This window comes from Aegilops tauschii, chromosome 5, assembly GCF_002575655.3.
Source record: "Aegilops tauschii subsp. strangulata cultivar AL8/78 chromosome 5, Aet v6.0, whole genome shotgun sequence".
Classification (NCBI taxonomy): Eukaryota; Viridiplantae; Streptophyta; class Magnoliopsida; order Poales; family Poaceae; genus Aegilops; species Aegilops tauschii.
In genome coordinates, this window is record NC_053039.3 from 494160465 (window position 1) to 494183148 (window position 22684).

General features: G+C 43.9%; 1 pseudogene; it reads left to right on the plus strand.

Moving 5' to 3' along the window:
* Positions 1 to 7265: 7265 nt before the first annotated feature.
* LOC109757001 (L-type lectin-domain containing receptor kinase SIT2-like) overlaps positions 7266 to 22684 on the plus strand; it is a 92158-nt pseudogene continuing 76739 nt past the window's right edge.

Here is a 22684-nt window from a genome sequence, read left to right on the forward strand (position 1 = left end):
AGTTTTAAAGTTATGCTTGTTTTGCCTTCCTATGCTAGTTGATTATTGTTCCCATAAGTTGTTTGCTCACAAAATCCCTATGCATAGTAAGTGGGTTAGACTTAAATGTGCTAGTCATATTCTTCATGATGCTCTCTTTATGTTTCAACTCTTATCTTTTATGTGAGCATCATTGAAATCATCATCCTAGCTAGAAAGGCATTAAAGGAAAGCGCTTGTTGGGAGACAATACAATATTTACCCCTACTGTTTTTGTGTGTTCACATGATTAATATACTGTAGTAATCATGTTTTATAGCTTTTGTTTCAATAAAGTGCCAAGTAGAACCTTTGGGAAGACTTGGGTGGAAGTTAATGTGATCTTGCTGTAAAAAACAGAAACTTTGCACTCACGAGTTTAGCTGTCATTTTTTACAGAAGAGTGCTTTTAAGTTGATTCTTTTTGCAGAAGATTAATAGACAAATTCCTCAGGTCCACCAATTTATTTCAGAATTTTTGGAGTTACAGAAGTATACGTTTGATACAGATTACTACAGACTCTTCTGTTTTTGACAGATTCTGTTTTTCGTGTGTTGTTTGCTTATTTTGATGAATCTATTGCTAGTAAAATAGTTTATAAACCATAGACAAGTTGGAATACAGTAGATTTAACACCAATACAAATAAAGAATGAGTTCATTACAGTACCTTGAAGTGGTTTTTTGTTTTCTACAAGATGGAGGAGAATAGCTCAGCTAGTGAGCATGTGCTCGGAATGTGTGAGGACTACAATTGCTTGAATCAAGTGGGAGTTAATCTTGCAGATAAGATAGTAATTGACAAAGTTCTCTAGTCACTATCTCCAAGTTACTAGAACTTCATGATGAACTATAATATGCAATGGATGATGAAACTAATTCCCGAGCTCTTCGCGATGTTGAAATCGACGAAGGTAGAAATCAGGAAAGAGCATCAAATGTTGATGGTTTACAAGACCACTAGTTTCAAGAAAAGGGCAAAGGAATAGAAAGAGAACTTCAAGAAAGAATGACAAACAAGTTGTCACTCCCGTGAAGAAACCCAAAGCTAGACTCAAGCCTGAAACTAAGTGCTTCTACTGCAAAGGAAATGGTCACTGGAAGTGGAACTGCCCCTAGATACTTGGCGGATAAGAAGGATGGCAAAGTGAACAAAGGTATATTTGATATACATGTTATTGATGTGTACTTTACTAGTGTTTATAGCAACCGCTCGGTATTTGATACTAGTTCAGTTGCTAAGAGTAGTAACTCGAAACGGGAGTTGCAATATAAACAGAGACTAGTTAAGGGCGAGGTGATGATGTGAATTGGAAATGATTCCAAGGTTGATAAGATCACCATCGCACACTCCCTTTACCTTCGGGATTAGTGTTAAACCTAAAATAAATGTTATTTGGTGTTTGCATTGAGCATAATATGATTGGATCATGTTTATTGCAATACGGTTATTCATTTAAGTCAAAGAATAATTGTTATTCTGTTTACATGAATAAAACCTTTTGAGGTCATACGCCCAAAGTGAATGGTTTATTGAATCTCAATCTTAGTGATACACATATTCATAATAGTGAAGCCAAAAGATGCAAAGTTAATAATGATAGTGCAACTTATATGTGGCACTGCCGTTTAGGTCATATTGGTGTAAAAGCGCATGAAGAAACTCCATGCTGATGGGCTTTTGGAATCACTTGATGCTTGCGAACCATGACTCATGGGCAAGATGACTAAGACTCCATTTTCCGGAACAATGGAGCGAGCAACAGACTTGTTGGAAATAATACATACTGATGTATGCGGTCCGATGAGTGTTGAGGCTCGCGGCGGGTATCATTATTTTCTGACCTTCACAGATGATTTGAGCACATATGGGTATATCTACTTGATGAAACATAAGTCTGAAACATTTAAAAAGTTCAAATAATTTCAGAATGAAGTAGAGAATCATCGTAACAAGAAAATAAAGTTTCTACGATCTGATCGCAGAGGCAAATATTTGAGTTACGAGTTTGGCCTTCAATTAAAACAATGTGGAATAGTTTCACAAACTGATGCCACCTGGAACATCATAGCATAATGGTGTGTCCAAACATCGTGACCGTACTTTATTAGATATGGTGCGATCTATGATGTCTCTTACCGATTTACCACTATCGTTTTGGGGTTATGCATTAGAGACAACTGCATTCACGTTAAATAGGGCACCATCTAAATCCGTTGAGACGACACCGTATAAACTATGGTTTGGCAAGAAACCTAAGCTGTCGTTTCTTAAAGTTTGAGGTTGCAATGCTTATGTGAAAAAGTTTCAACCTGATAAGCTCAAACCCAAATCGGAGAAGTGCGTCTTCATAGGATACCCAAAAGAAAATGTTGGGTACACCTTCTATCACAGATCCAAAAGCAAGATCTTTGTTGCTAAGAATGAATCCTTTCTAGAGAAGGAGTTTCTCTCGAAAGAAGTGAGTGGGAGGAAAGTAGAACTTGATGAGGTAACTGTACCTGATCCCTTATTGGAAAGTAGTTCATCGCAGAAATAAGTTCATGTGACTCCTACATCAATTAGTGAGGAAGCTAATGATGATGATCATATAACTTCAGATCAAGTTACTATTGAACCTCGTAGGTCAACCGGAGTAAGATCCGCATCAGAGTGGTACGGTAATCCTGTTCTGGAGGTCATGTTACTTGACCATGACGAACCTACGAACTATGAGGAAGCGATGATGAGCCCAGATTCCGCGAAATGGCTTGAGGCCATGAAATCTGAGATGGGATCCATGTATGAGAACAAAGTATGGACTTTGGTTGACTTGCCCGATGATCGGCAAGCAATAGAGAATAAATGGATCTTCAAGAGGAAGACGGACGCTGATAGTAGTGTTACTATCTACAAAGCTCAAATTGTCACAAAAATGTTTTCGACAAGTTCAAGGTGTTGACTACGATGAGATTTTCTCACTTGTATCGATGCTTAAAAGTCTGTCCGAATCATGTTAGCAATTGCCGCATTTTATGAAATTTGGCAAATGGATGTCAAACATGCATTCCTTAATGGATTTCTTAAAGAAGAGTTGTATGTGATGCAACCAGAAGGTTTTGTCGATCCTAAAGGTGCTAACAAAATATGCAAGCTCCTGCGATCCATCTATGGACTGGTGCAAGCATCTCGGAGTTGGAATATACGCTTTGATAAGTTGATCAAAGCATATAGTTTTATATAGACTTATGGTGAAGCCTGTATTTACAAGAAAGTGAGTGGGAGCACTACATCATTTCTGATAAGTATATGTGAATGACATATTGTTGATCGGAAATAATGTAGAATTTTCTGGAAAGCATAAAGGAGTGTTTGAAAGAAAGACCTCGGTGAAGCTGCTTACATATTGAGCATCAAGATCTATAGAGATAGATCAAGACGCTTGATAAGTTTTTTTTCAATGAGTACATACCTTGACAAGTTTTTGAAGTAGTTCAAAATGGAAAAGTCAAAGAAGGAGTTCTTGCCTGCGTTGCAATGTGTGAAGTTGAGTAAGACTCAAAGCACGACCACGACAAAAGATAGAGAGAGAATGAAAGTCATTCCCTATGCCTCAGCCATAGGTTCTATAAAGTATGCCATGCTGTGTACCAGACCTATTGTATACCCTGCCCTGAGTTTGGCAAGGGAGTACAATTTTGATCTAGGAGTAGATCTCTGGACAGCAATCAAAATTATCCTTAGAGGACTAAGGAAATATTTCTCGGTTATGGAGGTGATAAAGAATTCGTCGTAAAGAGTTACGTCGATGCATGCTTTGACACCGATCTGGATGACTCTAAGTCACAATCCGGATACATATTAAAAGTGGGAGCAATTAGCTAAAGTAGCTCCGTGCAGAGCATTGTAGACATAGAAATTTGCAAAATACATACGGATCGGAATTTGGCAGACCCGATGACTAAACTTCTCTCACAAGCAAAACATGATCACACCTTAGTACTCTTTGGGTGTTAATCACATGGCGATGTGAACTAGATTACTGACTCTAGTAAATCCTTTGAGTGTTGGTCACATGATGATGTGAACTATGGGTGTTAATCACATGGTGATGTGAACTATTGGTGTTAAATCACATGGCGATGTGAACTAGATTATTGACTCTAGTGCAAGTGGGAGACTGAAGGAAATATGCCCTAGAGGCAATAATAAAGTTATTATTTATTTCCTTATTTCATGATAAATGTTTATTATTCATGCTAGAATTGTATTAACCGGAAACTTAGTACATGTGTGAATACATAGACAAAACAAAGTGTCCCTAGTATGCCTCTACTTGACTAGCTCGTTTATCAAAGATGGTTATGTTTCCTAAACCATAGACATGTGTTGTCATTTGATGAACGGGATCACATCATTAGGAGAATGATGTGATGGACAAGACCCATTCATTAGCTTAGCATTATGATCGTTACAGTTTCATTGCTACTGCTTTCTTCATGACTTATACATGTTCCTAAGACTATGAGATTATGCAAATCCCGAATACCGAAGGAACACCTTGTGTGCTATCAAATGTCACAACGTAACTGGGTGATTATAAAGATGCTCTACAGGTGTCTCCAATGGTACTTGTTGAGTTGGCATAGATCGAGATTAGGATTTGTCACTCCGATTGTCGGAGAGGTATCTCTTGGCCCTCTCGGTAATGCACATCACTATAAGCCTTGCAAGCAATGTGACTAATGAGTTAGTTGTGGGATGATGCATTACGGAACGAGTAAAGAGACTTATCGGTAACGAGATTGAACTAGGTATAGTGATACCGACGATCGAATCTCGGGCAAGTAACATACCGATGACAAAGGGAACAACGTATATTGTTATGCGGTTCGACCGATAAAGATCTTCGTAGAATATGTAGGAGCCAATATGGGCATCCAGGTTCCGCTATTGGTTATTGACCAGAGAGGTGTCTCGGTCATGTCAACACAGTTCTCGAACCCGTAGGGTCCGCACGCTTAACATTCGTTGATGATATAGTATTATATGAGTTATGTATGTTGGCAACCGACTATTGTTCGGAGTCCCGGATAAGATCACGGACATGACGAGGAACTCCGGAATGGTCCGGAGATAAAGTTTGATATATGGGATAATAGTATTTGGTCTCCGGACGGGTTCCGGAATTCACCGGTAGGGGTTCCGGATGTTTCCCGAAATGTTTGGGTACGAGAACACTTTATTTGGGCCAAAGGGGAAAGCCCACAAAGTTTTTGGAAAGCGCAAAAGGAAGTTTTGCGGAGTCCAGGGGCCAGACACCAGGGTCCCTGGCATCTGGGTCCAGACGCCGGGAACCCTGGCGTCTGGCCCTGGAGTCCAAGAAGGACTCTTGCCTTTCGGGTGAAACCGACTTTGTGGAGGCTTTTACTCCAAGTTTCGACCCCAAGGCTCAACATATAAATAGAGGGGTAGGGCTAGCACCCAAGATACATCAAGAAACACCAAGCCGTGTGCCGGCAACCCCGTCCCCTCTAGTTTATCCTCCGTCATAGTTTTCGTAGTGCTTAGGCGAAGCCCTGCGGAGATTGTTCTTCACCAACACCGTCACCACGCCGTCGTGCTGCCGGAACTCATCTACTACTTCGCCCCTCTTGCTGGATCAAGAAGGCGAGGACGTCATCGAGCTGAACGTGTGCTGAACACGGAGGTGTCGTACATTCGGTACTTGATCGGGACGGATCGTGAAGGTGTACGACTACATCAACCGCGTTGATAAATGCTTCCGCTTTCGGTCTACGAGGGTACGTAGACATACTCTCCCCTCTCGTTGCGATGCATCACCATGATCTTGCATGTGCGTAGGATTTTTTTTGAAATTACTACGTTCCCCAACATTACTTGCCCGAGATTCGATCGTTGGCATCTCAATACCTAGCTCAATCTTGTTACCGGCAAGTCTCTTTACTCGTTCTGTAGTGCATCATCCCGTAACTAACTCATTAGTCACATTGCTTGCAAGGCTTATAGTGATGTGCATTACCGAGAGGGCCCAGAGATACCTCTCCGACAATCGGAGTGACAAATCCTATTCTTGATCTATGCCAACTCAACAAACACCATCGGAGACACCTGTAGAGCACCTTTATAATCACCCAGATACGTTGTGATGTTTGGTAGCACACAAAGTGTTCCTCCGGTATTCGGGAGTTGCATAATCTCATAGTCATAGGAACATGTATAAGTCATGGAGAAAGCAATAGCAGTAAACTAAATGATCAAGTGCTAAGCTAACGAAATGGGTCAAGTCAATCACATCATTCTCCTAATGATGTGATCCCGTTAATCAAATGACAACTCATGTCTATGGCTAGGAAACTCAACCATCTTTGATCAACGAGCTAGTCAAGTAGAGGCATACTAGTGACACTATGTTTGTCTATGTATTCACACATGTATTATGTTTCCGGTTAATACAATTTTGGCATGAATAATAAACATTTATCATGATATGAGGAAATGAATAATAACTTTATTATTGCCTCTAGGGCATATTTCCTTCACACGGTACCCTCGCCCCAGGAGATTGCAGCTGCCTCACGCCTGATCGGCCGGCAACAAACCTTTTGTTGTGCTCGAACAATTGCAACAAGGGCCAAGTTGCAAATCTGGGCTATGGTGGAGGTTGCTCGGAAGCCGTCGATAAAAAACAGATCCGACAGCCATGGAGGGTGTGGGCGCGCGCGAAGAGATCAGTCGGGTGCGTCATAGCATTTCCTAAACATCCTTGGCGGATCCCAATTTGAATTCTTCTTTGTCCTTGACGTAGAAAACATCGGAACCACACATATGTTGTTGTTACCGGCCCCACGAAACCTACTTGCCGACCATTAATGACAAATAGAGCAGTCCCGATCTACCGATCGATCAAGTCTGCATTTCTACGCCATTTGTGTGCAAATGTCTGTGTCAGTCAGCGCCTCGCGAATCGCGAGCGAGTGTGTATGCACGAGGCTCGGAAACTTCGGACCCGGACCAACCGGGAAGAAGATAGATAGGAGTAGATGGCATCTCACGAGCGTGATTCGCCGCAGCTGCGCCACGAGCTCTTCTCGGGAAGACGAAGACTCCGGCAGCGAAGTCAAGCGCATAATAGTAGCCGGACACGGACTCCGCAGCTGCAAATCATATACGGCGACTCGGCATTGCGCCGGCTGCACTAGCTGAGCTTGCCACACTCCTCTCTCTCGCTGGCGGCGTAGCTGGCATGGACAATCTGCGCTCCCTTCTCGCGGCTCTCCTCCTCGTGTGCTTTGGCTTCAGCGCCGCCATCCTGGGCGACGGCGATGGCGAGCAGTTCGTCTACTCCGGCTTTGCCGGCGCGAAGGCTTCCCTGGCCTGGACGGTGGTGGATTATGGATGGGCTTAGACCCATATAAGACATTAATCTCTGGTTAATCTTGAGGCCCATGTATGAGATGGCAGGTGGTGGGAAGTTTAGTCCTACCTTACTAGTTGAGGAGAGTTGAGACCCTTTTATAAGGGCTGCTCTACCACATGCCATTGGGAGCTCGGTTAGAGGAGTGGTACACGCGCGTCCCTTCTCCGCCGCGCGCTCCTCACACTGTGCTGCCTCCGGCGACACCATCCCGACGCAATAAGGTTTTTGGGGAGCGTCTCGACGCGACTGCTCCCAACTCCGTCCGCCTCTGCTTCCCCTGCATCGACAACATGGCCGACGACGCCGCCGCCAAGAAGAAGGCCACGGACGACGCCGAGGCTGCTCCTGCCGCCGCCGCGTTGGCCTGGCCAACCGGAGGGTATGATCTGTTCATCCCTCGTTTACTCGTACTTGTACTAGCCGTATATGTGCTGCTCATAGATGGTTCGCCTCTATGTTCTGTATGAGCTAGTATGCTTAGGTATAGCTATGAGATGCGTACATTTCATGCCATGCTTACTGTTTACTCGTGGATTAGTCTAATCGGAAAAATGCTAATATTTCCAACAATCCAAAAACCTTATTTTAGGCTCTTTTCGATTCAAGGCTTTGCTGCTACTCTGAAACCGGAAAAGTTTACCGGGACGCATTTTAAGCGTTGACAGACTAGGACCACCTTGTGGCTCACAACGATGAACGTGTTCTGGGTTGGTGGTGTGTCCCTCACAGAAACGATTGCTCCTGAACAGGTGAAGGCGTTTAGGGAGGCAACCACAATCTTTTTAGGAGCAGTTCTGAGTCTGATTGGAGACAAGTTGGTTGACGCCTATATTCATGGGGGTTGCAAAAAACTTGTGGGATGCGCTCGAAGTCAAATTTGGCGCAACTGATGCCCGCAGTGAGCTGTATGCCATGGAGCAGTTCCATGATTACAGGATGGTTGATAACCGTTCTGTATTGAACCAGGCTCATGAGATACAGTACATTGCTAAGGAGCTGGAGCTCTTGAAGTGTGAGTTACCGGACAAGTTTGTCGCGGGTTGCATTATTGCAAAACTCCCTCCTAGTTGGAGGAACTTTGCTACTTCTCTCAAGCACTTGAGACGTGAATTCTCTGTTGAGGATGTCATCGGTCATCTCAGTGTTGAGCAGAACTCGAGAGCAAAGGACTCACACGTGAAAGGGGCAGAGGGTTCTTCTAGCGCCAATATGGTGCAGAAGAACTTCCACAAGTTCAAGGGAAAGAACTCTGTCAAGCAGAATACTACCTTTAAGAAGAAGGGTAAGAAGAAAGACAAAAAGAGAGATGGCTGCTTTACTTGTGGTTCAAATGAACATTGGGCAAACAAGTGTCCAAACAAGTACAAGAAGCCAGCACAGGACTCCAAGTCTGTGAATGTCACTCAGAGCAACAATGATGCGGCATCTGGGTATGGTAATCTGTTTACCATACTTTCAGTTTGTCAGTCCACCGATTGGTGGGTTGACGCTGGGGCCAATATTCATGTGTGTGCTGATGTGTCTTTGTTTTCTTCTTACCAGGTCGCACGAGATTGTTCCGTCCTGATGGGGAATGGCTCGCATGCTTCTGTTCATGGTGTTGGCACGGTAGATCTGAAGTTTACTTCGGGAAAGATCGTGCAACTGAAGAACGTGCAGCATGTCCCCGCCATCAAGAAGAATCTCGTTAGTGGATCCCTTCTATGTAAAGAAGGGTTTACGTTAGTATTTGAGTCCAACAAAGTAGTCGTATCTCGGTATGGACTGTTTGTTGGAAAAGGATATGACTGTGGTGGTTTGTTCCGCCTTTCCCTAGAGGATTTATGTAATAAAGTCATGAACCAAATTCATTCTAATGTGAACAAATCTGAGGTTTGACATTCACGTCTTTGTCACATAAATTTCGGTTGTATGACGCGGCTAGCTAAGATGGACTTAATACCGAGTTTCACTTTAGCCAAAGGCTCTAAGTGCCATGCGTGTGTGCAAGCTAAGCAACCTCGTAAGCCTCACAAGCTTGCGAAGGAGAGACACCTGGCACCATTAGAGCTCATACATTCAGATCTCTATGAGATGAATGGTGTGTTGACTAAAGGTGGAAAGAAATACTTCATGACTCTGATTGATGATTCCACTAGATTCTGCTATGTGTATTTGTTAAATACCAAGGATGTTCTGTACGAGCTAGTATGCTTAGGTATAGCTATGAGATGTGTACATTTCATGCCATGCTTACTGTTTACTCGTGGATTAGTCTAATCGGAAAAATGCTAATATTTCCAACAATCCAAAAACCTTATTTTAGTCTCTTTTCGATTCAAGGCTTTGCTGCTACTCTGAAACCGGAAAAGTTTACCGGGACACATTTTAAGCGTTGACAGACTAGGACCACCTTGTGGCTCACAGCGATGAACGTGTTCTGGGTTGGTGGTGTGTCCCTCACAGAAACGATTGCTCCTGAACAGGAGAAGGCGTTTAGGGAGGCCACCACAATCTTTTTAGGAGCAGTTCTGAGTCTGATTGGAGACAAGTTGGTTGACGCCTATATTCATGGGGTTGCAAAAAACTTGTGGGATGCGCTCGAAGTCAAATTCGGCGCAACTGATGCTGGCAGTGAGCTGTATGCCATGGAGCAGTTCCATGATTACAGGATGGTTGATAACCGTTCTGTATTGAACCAGGCTCATGAGATACAGTACATTGCTAAGGAGCTGGAGCTCTTGAAGTGTGAGTTACCGGACAAGTTTGTCGCGGGTTGCATTATTGCAAAACTCCCTCCTAGTTGGAGGAACTTTTCTACTTCTCTCAAGCACTTGAGACGTGAATTCTCTGTTGAGGATGTCATCGGTCATCTCAGTGTTGAGCAGAACTCGAGAGCAAAGGACTCACACGTGAAAGGGGCAGAGGGTTCTTCTAGCGCCAATATGGTGCAGAAGAACTTCCACAAGTTCAAGGGAAAGAACTCTGTCAAGCAGAATACTACCTTTAAGAAGAAGGGTAAGAAGAAAGACAAAAAGAGAGATGGCTGCTTTACTTGTGGTTCAGATGAACATTGGGCAAACAAGTGTCCAAACAAGTACAAGAAGCCAGCACAGGACTCCAAGTCTGTGAATGTCACTCAGAGCAACAATGATGCGGCATCTGGGTATGGTAATCTGTTTACCATACTTTCAGTTTGTCAGTCCACCGATTGGTGGGTTGACGCTGGGGCCAATATTCATGTGTGTGCTGATGTGCCTTTGTTTTCTTCTTACCAGGTCGCACGAGATTGTTCCGTCCTGATGGGGAATGGCTCGCATGCTTCTGTTCATGGTGTTGGCACGGTAGATCTGAAGTTTACTTCGGGAAAGATCGTGCAACTGAAGAACGTGCAGCATGTCCCCGCCATCAAGAAGAATCTCGTTAGTGGCTCCCTTCTATGTAAAGAAGGGTTTAAGTTAGTATTTGAGTCCAACAAAGTAGTCGTATCTCGGTATGGACTGTTTGTTGGAAAAGGATATGACTGTGGTGGTTTGTTCCGCCTTTCCCTGGAGGATTTATGTAATAAAGTCATGAACCAAATTCATTCTAATGTGAACGAATCTAAGGTTTGACATTCACGTCTTTGTCACATAAATTTCGGTTGTATGACACGGCTAGCTAAGATGGACTTAATACCAAGTTTCACTTTAGCCAAAGGCTCTAAGTGCCATACGTGTGTGCAAGCTAAGCAACCTCGTAAGCCTCACAAGCTTGCGAAGGAGAGACACCTGGCACCATTAGAGCCCATACATTCAGATCTCTATGAGATGAATGGTGTGTTGACTAAAGGTCGAAAGAAATACTTCATGACTCTGATTGATGATTCCACTAGATTCTGCTATGTGTATTTGTTAAATACCAAGGATGTTCTGTACGAGCTAGTATGCTTAGGTATAGCTATGAGATGCATACATTTCATGCCATGCTTACTGTTTACTCGTGGATTAGTCTAATCGGAAAAATGCTAATATTTCCAACAATCCAAAAACCTTATTTTAGTCTCTTTTCGATTCAAGGCTTTGCTGCTACTCTGAAACCGGAAAAGTTTACCGCGACACATTTTCAGCGTTGACAGACTAGGACCACCTTGTGGCTCATAGCGATGAACGTGTTCTGGGTTGGTGGTGTGTCCCTCACAGAAACGATTGCTCCTGAACAGGAGAAGGCGTTTAGGGAGGCCACCACAATCTTTTTAGGAGCAGTTCTGAGTCTGATTGGAGACAAGTTGGTTGACGCCTATATTCATGGGGTTGCAAAAAACTTGTGGGATGCGCTCGAAGTCAATTCGGCGCAACTGATGCTGGCAGTGAGCTGTATGCCATGGAGCAGTTCCATGATTACAGGATGGTTGATAACCGTTCTGTATTGAACCAGGCTCATGAGATACAGTACATTGCTAAGGAGCTGGAGCTCTTGAAGTGTGAGTTACCGGACAAGTTTGTCGTGGGTTGCATTATTGCAAAACTCCCTCCTAGTTGGAGGAACTTTGCTACTTCTCTCAAGCACTTGAGACGTGAATTCTCTGTTGAGGATGTCATCGGTCATCTCAGTGTTGAGCAGAACTCGAGAGCAAAGGACTCACACGTGAAAGGGGCAGAGGGTTCTTCTAGCGCCAATATGGTGCAGAAGAACTTCCACAAGTTCAAGGGAAAGAACTCTGTCAAGCAGAATACTACCTTTAAGAAGAAGGGTAAGAAGAAAGACAAAAAGAGAGATGGCTGCTTTACTTGTGGTTCAGATGAACATTGGGCAAACAAGTGTCCAAACAAGTACAAGAAGCCAGCACAGGACTCCAAGTCTGTGAATGTCACTCAGAGCAACAATGATGCGGCATCTGGGTATGGTAATCTGTTTACCATACTTTCAGTTTGTCAGTCCACCGATTGGTGGGTTGACGCTGGGGCCAATATTCATGTGTGTGCTGATGTGTCTTTGTTTTCTTCTTACCAGGTCGCACGAGATTGTTCCGTCCTGATGGGGAATGGCTCGCATGCTTCTGTTCATGGTGTTGGCACGGTAGATCTGAAGTTTACTTCGGGAAAGGTCATGCAACTAAAGAACGTGCAGCATGTCCCCGCCATCAAGAAGAATCTCGTTAGTGCCTCCCTTCTATGTAAAGAAGGGTTTAGTTAGTATTTGAGTCCAACAAAGTAGTCGTATCTCGGTATGGACTGTTTGTTGGAAAAGGATATGACTGTGGTGGTTTGTTCCGCCTTTCCCTGGAGGATTTATGTAATAAAGTCATGAACCAAATTCATTCTAATGTGAACGAATCTGAGGTTTGACATTCACGTCTTTGTCACATAAATTTCAGTTGTATGACACGGCTAGCTAAGATGGACTTAATACCGAGTTTCACTTTAGCCAAAGGCTCTAAGTGCCATGCGTGTGTGCAAGCTAAGCAACCTCGTAAGCCTCACAAGCTTGCGAAGGAGAGACACCTGGCACCATTAGAGCTCATACATTCAGATCTCTATGAGATGAATGGTGTGTTGACTAAAGGTGGAAAGAAATACTTCATGACTCTGATTGATGATTCCACTAGATTCTGCTATGTGTATTTGTTAAATACCAAGGATGTTCTGTACGAGCTAGTATGCTTAGGTATAGCTATGAGATGCGTACATTTCATGCCATGCTTACTGTTTACTCGTGGATCAGTCTAATCGAAAAAATGCTAATATTTCCAACAATCCAAAAACCTTATTTTAGTCTCTTTTCGATTCAAGGCTTTGCTGCTACTCTGAAACCGGAAAAGTTTACCGGGACACATTTTAAGCGTTGACAGACTAGGACCACCTTGTGGCTCACAGCGATGAACGTGTTCTGGGTTGGTGGTGTGTCCCTCACAGAAACGATTGCTCCTGAACAGGAGAAGGCGTTTAGGGAGGCCACCACAATCTTTTTAGGAGCAGTTCTGAGTCTGATTGGAGATAAGTTGGTTGACGCCTATATTCATGGGGTTGCAAAAAACTTGTGGGATGCGCTCGAAGTCAAATTCAGCGCAACTGATGCTGGCAGTGAGCTGTATGCCATGGAGCAGTTCCATGATTACAGGATGGTTGATAACCGTTCTGTATTGAACCAGGCTCATGAGATACAGTACATTGCTAAGGAGCTGGAGCTCTTGAAGTGTGAGTTACCGGACAAGTTTGTCGCGGGTTGCATTATTGCAAAACTCCCTCCTAGTTGGAGGAACTTTGCTACTTCTCTCAAGCACTTGAGACGTGAATTCTCTGTTGAGGATGTCATCGGTCATCTCAGTGTTGAGCAGAACTCGAGAGCAAAGGACTCACACGTGAAAGGGGCAGAGGGTTCTTCTAGCGCCAATATGGTGCAGAAGAACTTCCACAAGTTCAAGGGAAAGAACTCTGTCAAGCAGAATACTACCTTTAAGAAGAAGGGTAAGAAGAAAGACAAAAAGAGAGATGGCTGCTTTACTTGTGGTTCAGATGAACATTGGGCAAACAAGTGTCCAAACAAGTACAAGAAGCCAGCACAGGACTCCAAGTCTGTGAATGTCACTCTGAGCAACAATGATGCGGCATCTGGGTATGGTAATCTGTTTACCATACTTTCAGTTTGTCAGTCCACCGATTGGTGGGTTGACGCTGGGGCCAATATTCATGTGTGTGCTGATGTGTCTTTGTTTTCTTCTTACCAGGTCGCACGAGATTGTTCCGTCCTGATGGGGAATGGCTCGCATGCTTCTGTTCATGGTGTTGGCACGGTAGATCTGAAGTTTACTTTGGGAAAGGTCATGCAACTAAAGAACGTGCAGCATGTCCCCGCCATCAAGAAGAATCTCGTTAGTGGCTCCCTTCTATGTAAAGAAGGGTTTAAGTTAGTATTTGAGTCCAACAAAGTAGTCGTATCTCGGTATGGACTGTTTGTTGGAAAAGGATATGACTGTGGTGGTTTGTTCCGCCTTTCCTTGGAGGATTTATGTAATAAAGTCATGAACCAAATTCATTCTAATGTGAACGAATCTGAGGTTTGACATTCACGTCTTTGTCACATAAATTTCGGTTGTATGACGCGGCTAGCTAAGATGGACTTAATAACGAGTTTCACTTTAGCCAAAGGCTCTAAGTGCCATGCGTGTGTGCAAGCTAAGCAACCTCGTAAGCCTCACAAGCTTGCGAAGGAGAGACACCTGGCACCATTAGAGCTCATACATTCAGATCTCTATGAGATGAATGGTGTGTTGACTAAAGGTGGAAAGAAATACTTCATGACTCTGATTGATGATTCCACTAGATTCTGCTATGTGTATTTGTTAAATACCAAGGATGTTCTGTACGAGCTAGTATGCTTAGGTATAGCTATGAGATGCGTACATTCCATGCCATGCTTACTGTTTACTCGTGGATTAGTCTAATCAGAAAAATGCTAATATTTCCAACAATCCAAAAACCTTATTTTAGTCTCTTTTCGATTCAAGGCGTTGCTGCTACTCTGAAACCGGAAAAGTTTACCGCGACACATTTTAAGCGTTGACAGACTAGGATCACCTTGTGGCTCACAGCGATGAACGTGTTCTGGGTTGGTGGTGTGTCCCTCACAGAAACAATTGCTCCTGAACAGGTGAAGGCGTTTAGGGAGGCAACCACAATCTGTTTAGGAGCAGTTCTGAGTCTGATTGGAGACAAGTTGGTTGACGCCTATATTCATGGGGTTGCAAAAAACTTGTGGGATGCGCTCGAAGTCAAATTCGGCGCAACTGATGCTGGCAGTGAGCTGTATGCCATGGAGCAGTTCCATGATTACATGATGGTTGATAACCGTTCTGTATTGAACCAGGCACATGAGATACAGTACATTGCTAAGGAGCTGGAGCTCTTGAAGTGTGAGTTACCGGACAAGTTTGTCGCGGGTTGCATTATTGCAAAACTCCCTCCTAGTTGGAGGAACTTTGCTACTTCTCTCAAGCACTTGAGACGTGAATTCTCTGTTGAGGATGTCATCGGTCATCTCAGTGTTGAGCAGAACTCGAGAGCAAAGGACTCACACGTGAAAGGGGCAGAGGGTTCTTCTAGCGCCAATATGGTGCAGAAGAACTTCCACAAGTTCAAGGGAAAGAACTCTGTCAGCAGAATACTACCTTTAGGAAGAAGGGTAAGAAGAAAGACAAAAAGAGAGATGGCTGCTTTACTTGTGGTTCAGATGAACATTGGGCAAACAAGTGTCCAAACAAGTACAAGAAGCCAGCACAGGACTCCAAGTCTGTGAATGTCACTCTGAGCAACAATGATGCAGCATCTGGGTATGGTAATCTGTTTACCATACTTTCAGTTTGTCAGTCCACCGATTGGTGGGTTGACGCTGGGGCCAATATTCATGTGTGTGCTGATGTGTCTTTGTTTTCTTCTTACCAGGTCGCACGAGATTGTTCTGTCCTGATGGGGAATGGCTCGCATGCCTCTGTTCATGGTGTTGGCACGGTAGATCTGAAGTTTACTTCGGGAAAGGTCATGCAACTAAAGAACGTGCAGCATGTCCCCGCCATCAAGAAGAATCTCGTTAGTGGCTCCCTTCTATGTAAAGAAGGGTTTAAGTTAGTATTTGAGTCCAACAAAGTAGTCGTATCTCGGTATGGACTGTTTGTTGGAAAAGGATATGACTGTGGTGGTTTGTTCCGCCTTTCCCTGGAGGATTTATGTAATAAAGTCATGAACCAAATTCATTCTAATGTGAACGAATCTAAGCTTTGACATTCACGCCTTTGTCACATAAATTTCGGTTGTATGATGCGGCTAGCTAAGATGGACTTAATACTGAGTTTCACTTTAGCCAAAGGCTCTAAGTGCCATGCGTGTGTGCAAGCTAAGCAACCTCGTAAGCCTCACAAGCTTGCGAAGGAGAGACACCTGGCACCATTAGAGCTCATACATTCAGATCTCTATGAGATGAATGGTGTGTTGACTAAAGGTGGAAAGAAATACTTCATGACTCTGATTGATGATTCCACTAGATTCTGCTATGTGTATTTGTTAAATACCAAGGATGTTCTGTACGAGCTAGTATGCTTAGGTATAGCTATGAGATGCATACATTTCATGCCATGCTTACTGTTTACTCGTGGATTAGTCTAATCGGAAAAATGCTAATATTTCCAACAATCCAAAAACCTTATTTTAGTCTCTTTTCGATTCAAGGCTTTGCTGCTACTCTGAAACCGGAAAAGTTTACCGCGACACATTTTCAGCGTTGACAGACTAGGACCACCTTGTGGCTCATAGCGATGAACGTGTTCTGGGTTGGTGGTGTGTCCCTCACAGAAACGATTGCTCCTGAACAGGAGAAGGCGTTTAGGGAGGCCACCACAATCTTTTTAGGAGCAGTTCTGAGTCTGATTGGAGACAAGTTGGTTGACGCCTATATTCATGGGGTTGCAAAAAACTTGTGGGATGCGCTCGAAGTCAATTCGGCGCAACTGATGCTGGCAGTGAGCTGTATGCCATGGAGCAGTTCCATGATTACAGGATGGTTGATAACCGTTCTGTATTGAACCAGGCTCATGAGATACAGTACATTGCTAAGGAGCTGGAGCTCTTGAAGTGTGAGTTACCGGACAAGTTTGTCGTGGGTTGCATTATTGCAAAACTCCCTCCTAGTTGGAGGAACTTTGCTACTTCTCTCAAGCACTTGAGACGTGAATTCTCTGTTGAGGATGTCATCGGTCATCTCAGTGTTGAGCAGAACTCGAGAGCAAAGGACTCACACGTGAAAGGGGCAGAGGGTTCTTCTAGCGCCAATATGGTGCAGAAGAACTTCCACAAGTTCAAGGGAAAGAACTCTGTCAAGCAGAATACTACCTTTAAGAAGAAGGGTAAGAAGAAAGACAAAAAGAGAGATGGCTGCTTTACTTGTGGTTCAGATGAACATTGGGCAAACAAGTGTCCAAACAAGTACAAGAAGCCAGCACAGGACTCCAAGTCTGTGAATGTCACTCTGAGCAACAATGATGCAGCATCTGGGTATGGTAATCTGTTTACCATACTTTCAGTTTGTCAGTCCACCGATTGGTGGGTTGACGCTGGGGCCAATATTCATGTGTGTGCTGATGTGTCTTTGTTTTCTTCTTACCAGGTCGCACGAGATTGTTCCGTCCTGATGGGGAATGGCTCGCATGCTTCTGTTCATGGTGTTGGCACGGTAGATCTGAAGTTTACTTCGGGAAAGGTCATGCAACTGAAGAACGTGCAGCATGTCCCCGCCATCAAGAAGAATCTCGTTAGTGGCTCCCTTCTATGTAAAGAAGGGTTTAAGTTAGTATTTGAGTCCAACAAAGTAGTCGTATCTCGGTATGGACTGTTTGTTGGAAAAGGATATGACTGTGGTGGTTTGTTCCGCCTTTCCCTGGAGGATTTATGTAATAAAGTCATGAACCAAATTCATTCTAATGTGAACGAATCTGAGGTTTGACATTCACGTCTTTGTCACATAAATTTCGGTTGTATGACGCGGCTAGCTAAGATGGACTTAATACCGAGTTTCACTTTAGCCAAAGGCTCTAAGTGCCATGCGTGTGTGCAAGCTAAGCAACCTCGTAAGCCTCAAAAGCTTGCGAAGGAGAGACACCTGGCACCATTAGAGCTCATACATTCAGATCTCTATGAGATGAATGGTGTGTTGACTAAAGGTGGAAAGAAATACTTCATGACTCTGATTGATGATTCCACTAGATTCTGCTATGTGTATTTGTTAAATACCAAGGATGTTCTGTACGAGCTAGTATGCTTAGGTATAGCTATGAGATGCGTACATTCCATGCCATGCTTACTGTTTACTCGTGGATTAGTCTAATCGGAAAAATGCTAATATTTCCAACAATCCAAAAACCTTATTTTAGTCTCTTTTCGATTCAAGGCTTTGCTGCTACTCTGAAACCGGAAAAGTTTACCGCGACACATTTTAAGCGTTGACAGACTAGGACCACCTTGTGGCTCACAGCGATGAACGTGTTCTGGGTTGGTGGTGTGTCCCTCACAGAAACGATTGCTCCTGAAAAGGAGAAGGCGTTTAGGGAGGCAACCACAATCTTTTTAGGAGCAGTTCTGAGTCTGATTGGAGACAAGTTGGTTGACGCCTATATTCATGGGGTTGCAAAAAACTTGTGGGATGCGCTCGAAGTCAAATTCGGCGCAACTGATGCTGGCAGTGAGCTGTATGCCATGGAGCAGTTCCATGATTACAGGATGGTTGATAACCGTTCTGTATTGAACCAGGCTCATGAGATACAGTACATTGCTAAGGAGCTGGAGCTCTTGAAGTGTGAGTTACCGGACAAGTTTGTCGCGGGTTGCATTATTGCAAAACTCCCTCCTAGTTGGAGGAACTTTGCTACTTCTCTCAAGCACTTGAGACGTGAATTCTCTGTTGAGGATGTCATCGGTCATCTCAGTGTTGAGCAGAACTCGAGAGCAAAGGACTCACACGTGAAAGGGGCAGAGGGTTCTTCTAGCGCCAATATGGTGCAGAAGAACTTCCACAAGTTCAAGGGAAAGAACTCTGTCAAGCAGAATACTACCTTTAAGAAGAAGGGTAAGAAGAAAGACAAAAAGAGAGATGGCTGCTTTACTTGTGGTTCAGATGAACATTGGGCAAACAAGTGTCCAAACAAGTACAAGAAGCCAGCACAGGACTCCAAGTCTGTGAATGTCACTCTGAGCAACAATGATGCGGCATCTGGGTATGGTAATCTGTTTACCATACTTTCGGTTTGTCAGTCCACCGATTGGTGGGTTGACGCTGGGGCCAATATTCATGTGTGTGCTGATGTGTCTTTGTTTTCTTCTTACCAGGTCGCACGAGATTGTTCCGTCCTGATGGGGAATGGCTCGCATGCCTCTGTTCATGGTGTTGGCACGGTAGATCTGAAGTTTACTTCGGGAAAGATCGTGCAACTGAAGAACGTGCAGCATGTCCCCGCCATCAAGAAGAATCTCGTTAGTGGCTCCCTTCTATGTAAAGAAGGGTTTAAGTTAGTATTTGAGTCCAACAAAGTAGTCGTATCTCGGTATGGACTGTTTGTTGGAAAAGGATATGACTGTGGTGGTTTGTTCCGCCTTTCCCTGGAGGATTTATGTAATAAAGTCATGAACCAAATTCATTCTAATGTGAACGAATCTAAGGTTTGACATTCACGTCTTTGTCACATAAATTTCGGTTGTATGACACGGCTAGCTAAGATGGACTTAATACCGAGTTTCACTTTAGCCAAAGGCTCTAAGTGCCATACGTGTGTGCAAGCTAAGCAACCTCGTAAGCCTCACAAGCTTGCGAAGGAGAGACACCTGGCACCATTAGAGCCCATACATTCAGATCTCTATGAGATGAATGGTGTGTTGACTAAAGGTGGAAAGAAATACTTCATGACTCTGATTGATGATTCCACTAGATTCTGCTATGTGTATTTTTTAAATACCAAGGATGTTCTGTACGAGCTAGTATGCTTAGGTATAGCTATGAGATGCGTACATTTCATGCCATGCTTACTGTTTACTCGTGGATTAGTCTAATCGGAAAAATGCTAATATTTCCAACAATCCAAAAACCTTATTTTAGGATCTTTTCGATTCAAGGCTTTGCTGCTACTCTGAAACCGGAAAAGTTTACGGGGACACATTTTAAGCGTTGACAGACTAGGACCAACTTGTGGCTCACAGCGATGAACGTGTTCTGGGTTGGTGGTGTGTCCCTCACAGAAACGATTGCTCCTGAACAGGAGAAGGCGTTTAGGGAGGCAACCACAATCTTTTTTGGAGCAGTTCTGAGTCTGATTGGAGACAAGTTGGTTGACGCCTATATTCATGGGGTTGCAAAAAACTTGTGGGATGCGCTCGAAGTCAAATTCGGCGCAACTGATGCTGGCAGTGAGCTGTATGCCATGGAGCAGTTCCATGATTACAGGATGGTTGATAACCGTTCTGTATTGAACCAGGCTCATGAGATACAGTACATTGCTAAGGAGCTGGAGCTCTTGAAGTGTGAGTTACCGGACAAGTTTGTCGCGGGTTGCATTATTGCAAAACTCCCTCCTAGTTGGAGGAACTTTGCTACTTCTCTCAAGCACTTGAGACGTGAATTCTCTGTTGAGGATGTCATCGGTCATCTCAGTGTTGAGCAGAACTCGAGAGCAAAGGACTCACACGTGAAAGGGGCAGAGGGTTCTTCTAGCGCCAATATGGTGCAGAAGAACTTCCACAAGTTCAAGGGAAAGAACTCTGTCAAGCAGAATACTACCTTTAAGAAGAAGGGTAAGAAGAAAGACAAAAAGAGAGATGGCTGCTTTACTTGTGGTTCAGATGAACATTGGGCAAACAAGTGTCCAAACAAGTACAAGAAGCCAGCACAGGACTCCAAGTCTGTGAATGTCACTCTGAGCAACAATGATGCGGCATCTGGGTATGGTAATCTGTTTACCATACTTTCGGTTTGTCAGTCCACCGATTGGTGGGTTGACGCTGGGGCCAATATTCATGTGTGTGCTGATGTGTCTTTGTTTTCTTCTTACCAGGTCGCACGAGATTGTTCCGTCCTGATGGGGAATGGCTCGCATGCCTCTGTTCATGGTGTTGGCACGGTAGATCTGAAGTTTACTTCGGGAAAGATCGTGCAACTGAAGAACGTGCAGCATGTCCCCGCCATCAAGAAGAATCTCGTTAGTGGCTCCCTTCTATGTAAAGAAGGGTTTAAGTTAGTATTTGAGTCCAACAAAGTAGTCGTATCTCGGTATGGACTGTTTGTTGGAAAAGGATATGACTGTGGTGGTTTGTTCCGCCTTTCCCTGGAGGATTTATGTAATAAAGTCATGAACCAAATTCATTCTAATGTGAACGAATCTAAGGTTTGACATTCACGTCTTTGTCACATAAATTTTGGTTGTATGACACGGCTAGCTAAGATGGACTTAATACCGAGTTTCACTTTAGCCAAAGGCTCTAAGTGCCATGCGTGTGTGCAAGCTAAGCAACCTCGTAAGCCTCACAAGCTTGCGAAGGAGAGACACCTGGCACCATTAGAGCCCATACATTTAGATCTCTATGAGATGAATGGTGTGTTGACTAAAGGTGGAAAGAAATACTTCATGACTCTGATTGATGATTCCACTAGATTCTGCTATGTGTATTTGTTAGATACCAAGGATGTTCTGTACGAGCTAGTATGCTTAGGTATAGCTATGAGATGCGTACATTTCATGCCATGCTTACTGTTTACTCGTGGATTAGTCTAATCGGAAAAATGCTAATATTTCCAACAATCCAAAAACCTTATTTTAGGCTCTTTTCGATTCAAGGCTTTGCTGCTACTCTGAAACCGGAAAAGTTTACCGCGACACATTTCAAGCGTTGACAGACTAGGACCACCTTGTGGCTCACAGCGATGAACGTGTTCTGGGTTGGTGGTGTGTCCCTCACAGAAACGATTGCTCCTGAACAGGAGAAGACGTTTAGGGAGGCAACCACAATCTTTTTAGGAGCAGTTCTGAGTCTGATTGGAGACAAGTTGGTTGACGCCTATATTCATGGGGTTGCAAAAAACTTGTGGGATGCGCTCGAAGTCAAATTCGACGCAACTGATGCTGGCAGTGAGCTGTATGCCATGGAGCAGTTCCATGATTACAGGATGGTTGATAACCGTTCTGTATTGAACCAGGCTCATGAGATACAGTACATTGCTACGGAGATGGAGCTCTTGAAGTGTGAGTTACCGGACAAGTTTGTCGCGGGTTGCATTATTGCAAAACTCCCTCCTAGTTGGAGGAACTTTGCTACTTCTCTCAAGCACTTGAGACGTGAATTCTCTGTTGAGGATGTCATCGGTCATCTCAGTGTTGAGCAGAACTCGAGAGCAAAGGACTCACACGTGAAAGGGGCAGAGGGTTCTTCTAGCGCCAATATGGTGCAGAAGAACTTCCACAAGTTCAAGGGAAAGAACTCTGTCAAGCAGAATACTACCTTTAAGAAGAAGGGTAAGAAGAAAGACAAAAAGAGAGATGGCTGCTTTACTTGTGGTTCAGATGAACATTGGGCAAACAAGTGTCCAAACAAGTACAAGAAGCCAGCACAGGACTCCAAGTCTGTGAATGTCACTCAGAGCAACAATGATGCGGCATCTGGGTATGGTAATCTGTTTACCATACTTTCAGTTTGTCAGTCCACCGATTGGTGGGTTGACGCTGGGGCCAATATTCATGTGTGTGCTGATGTGTCTTTGTT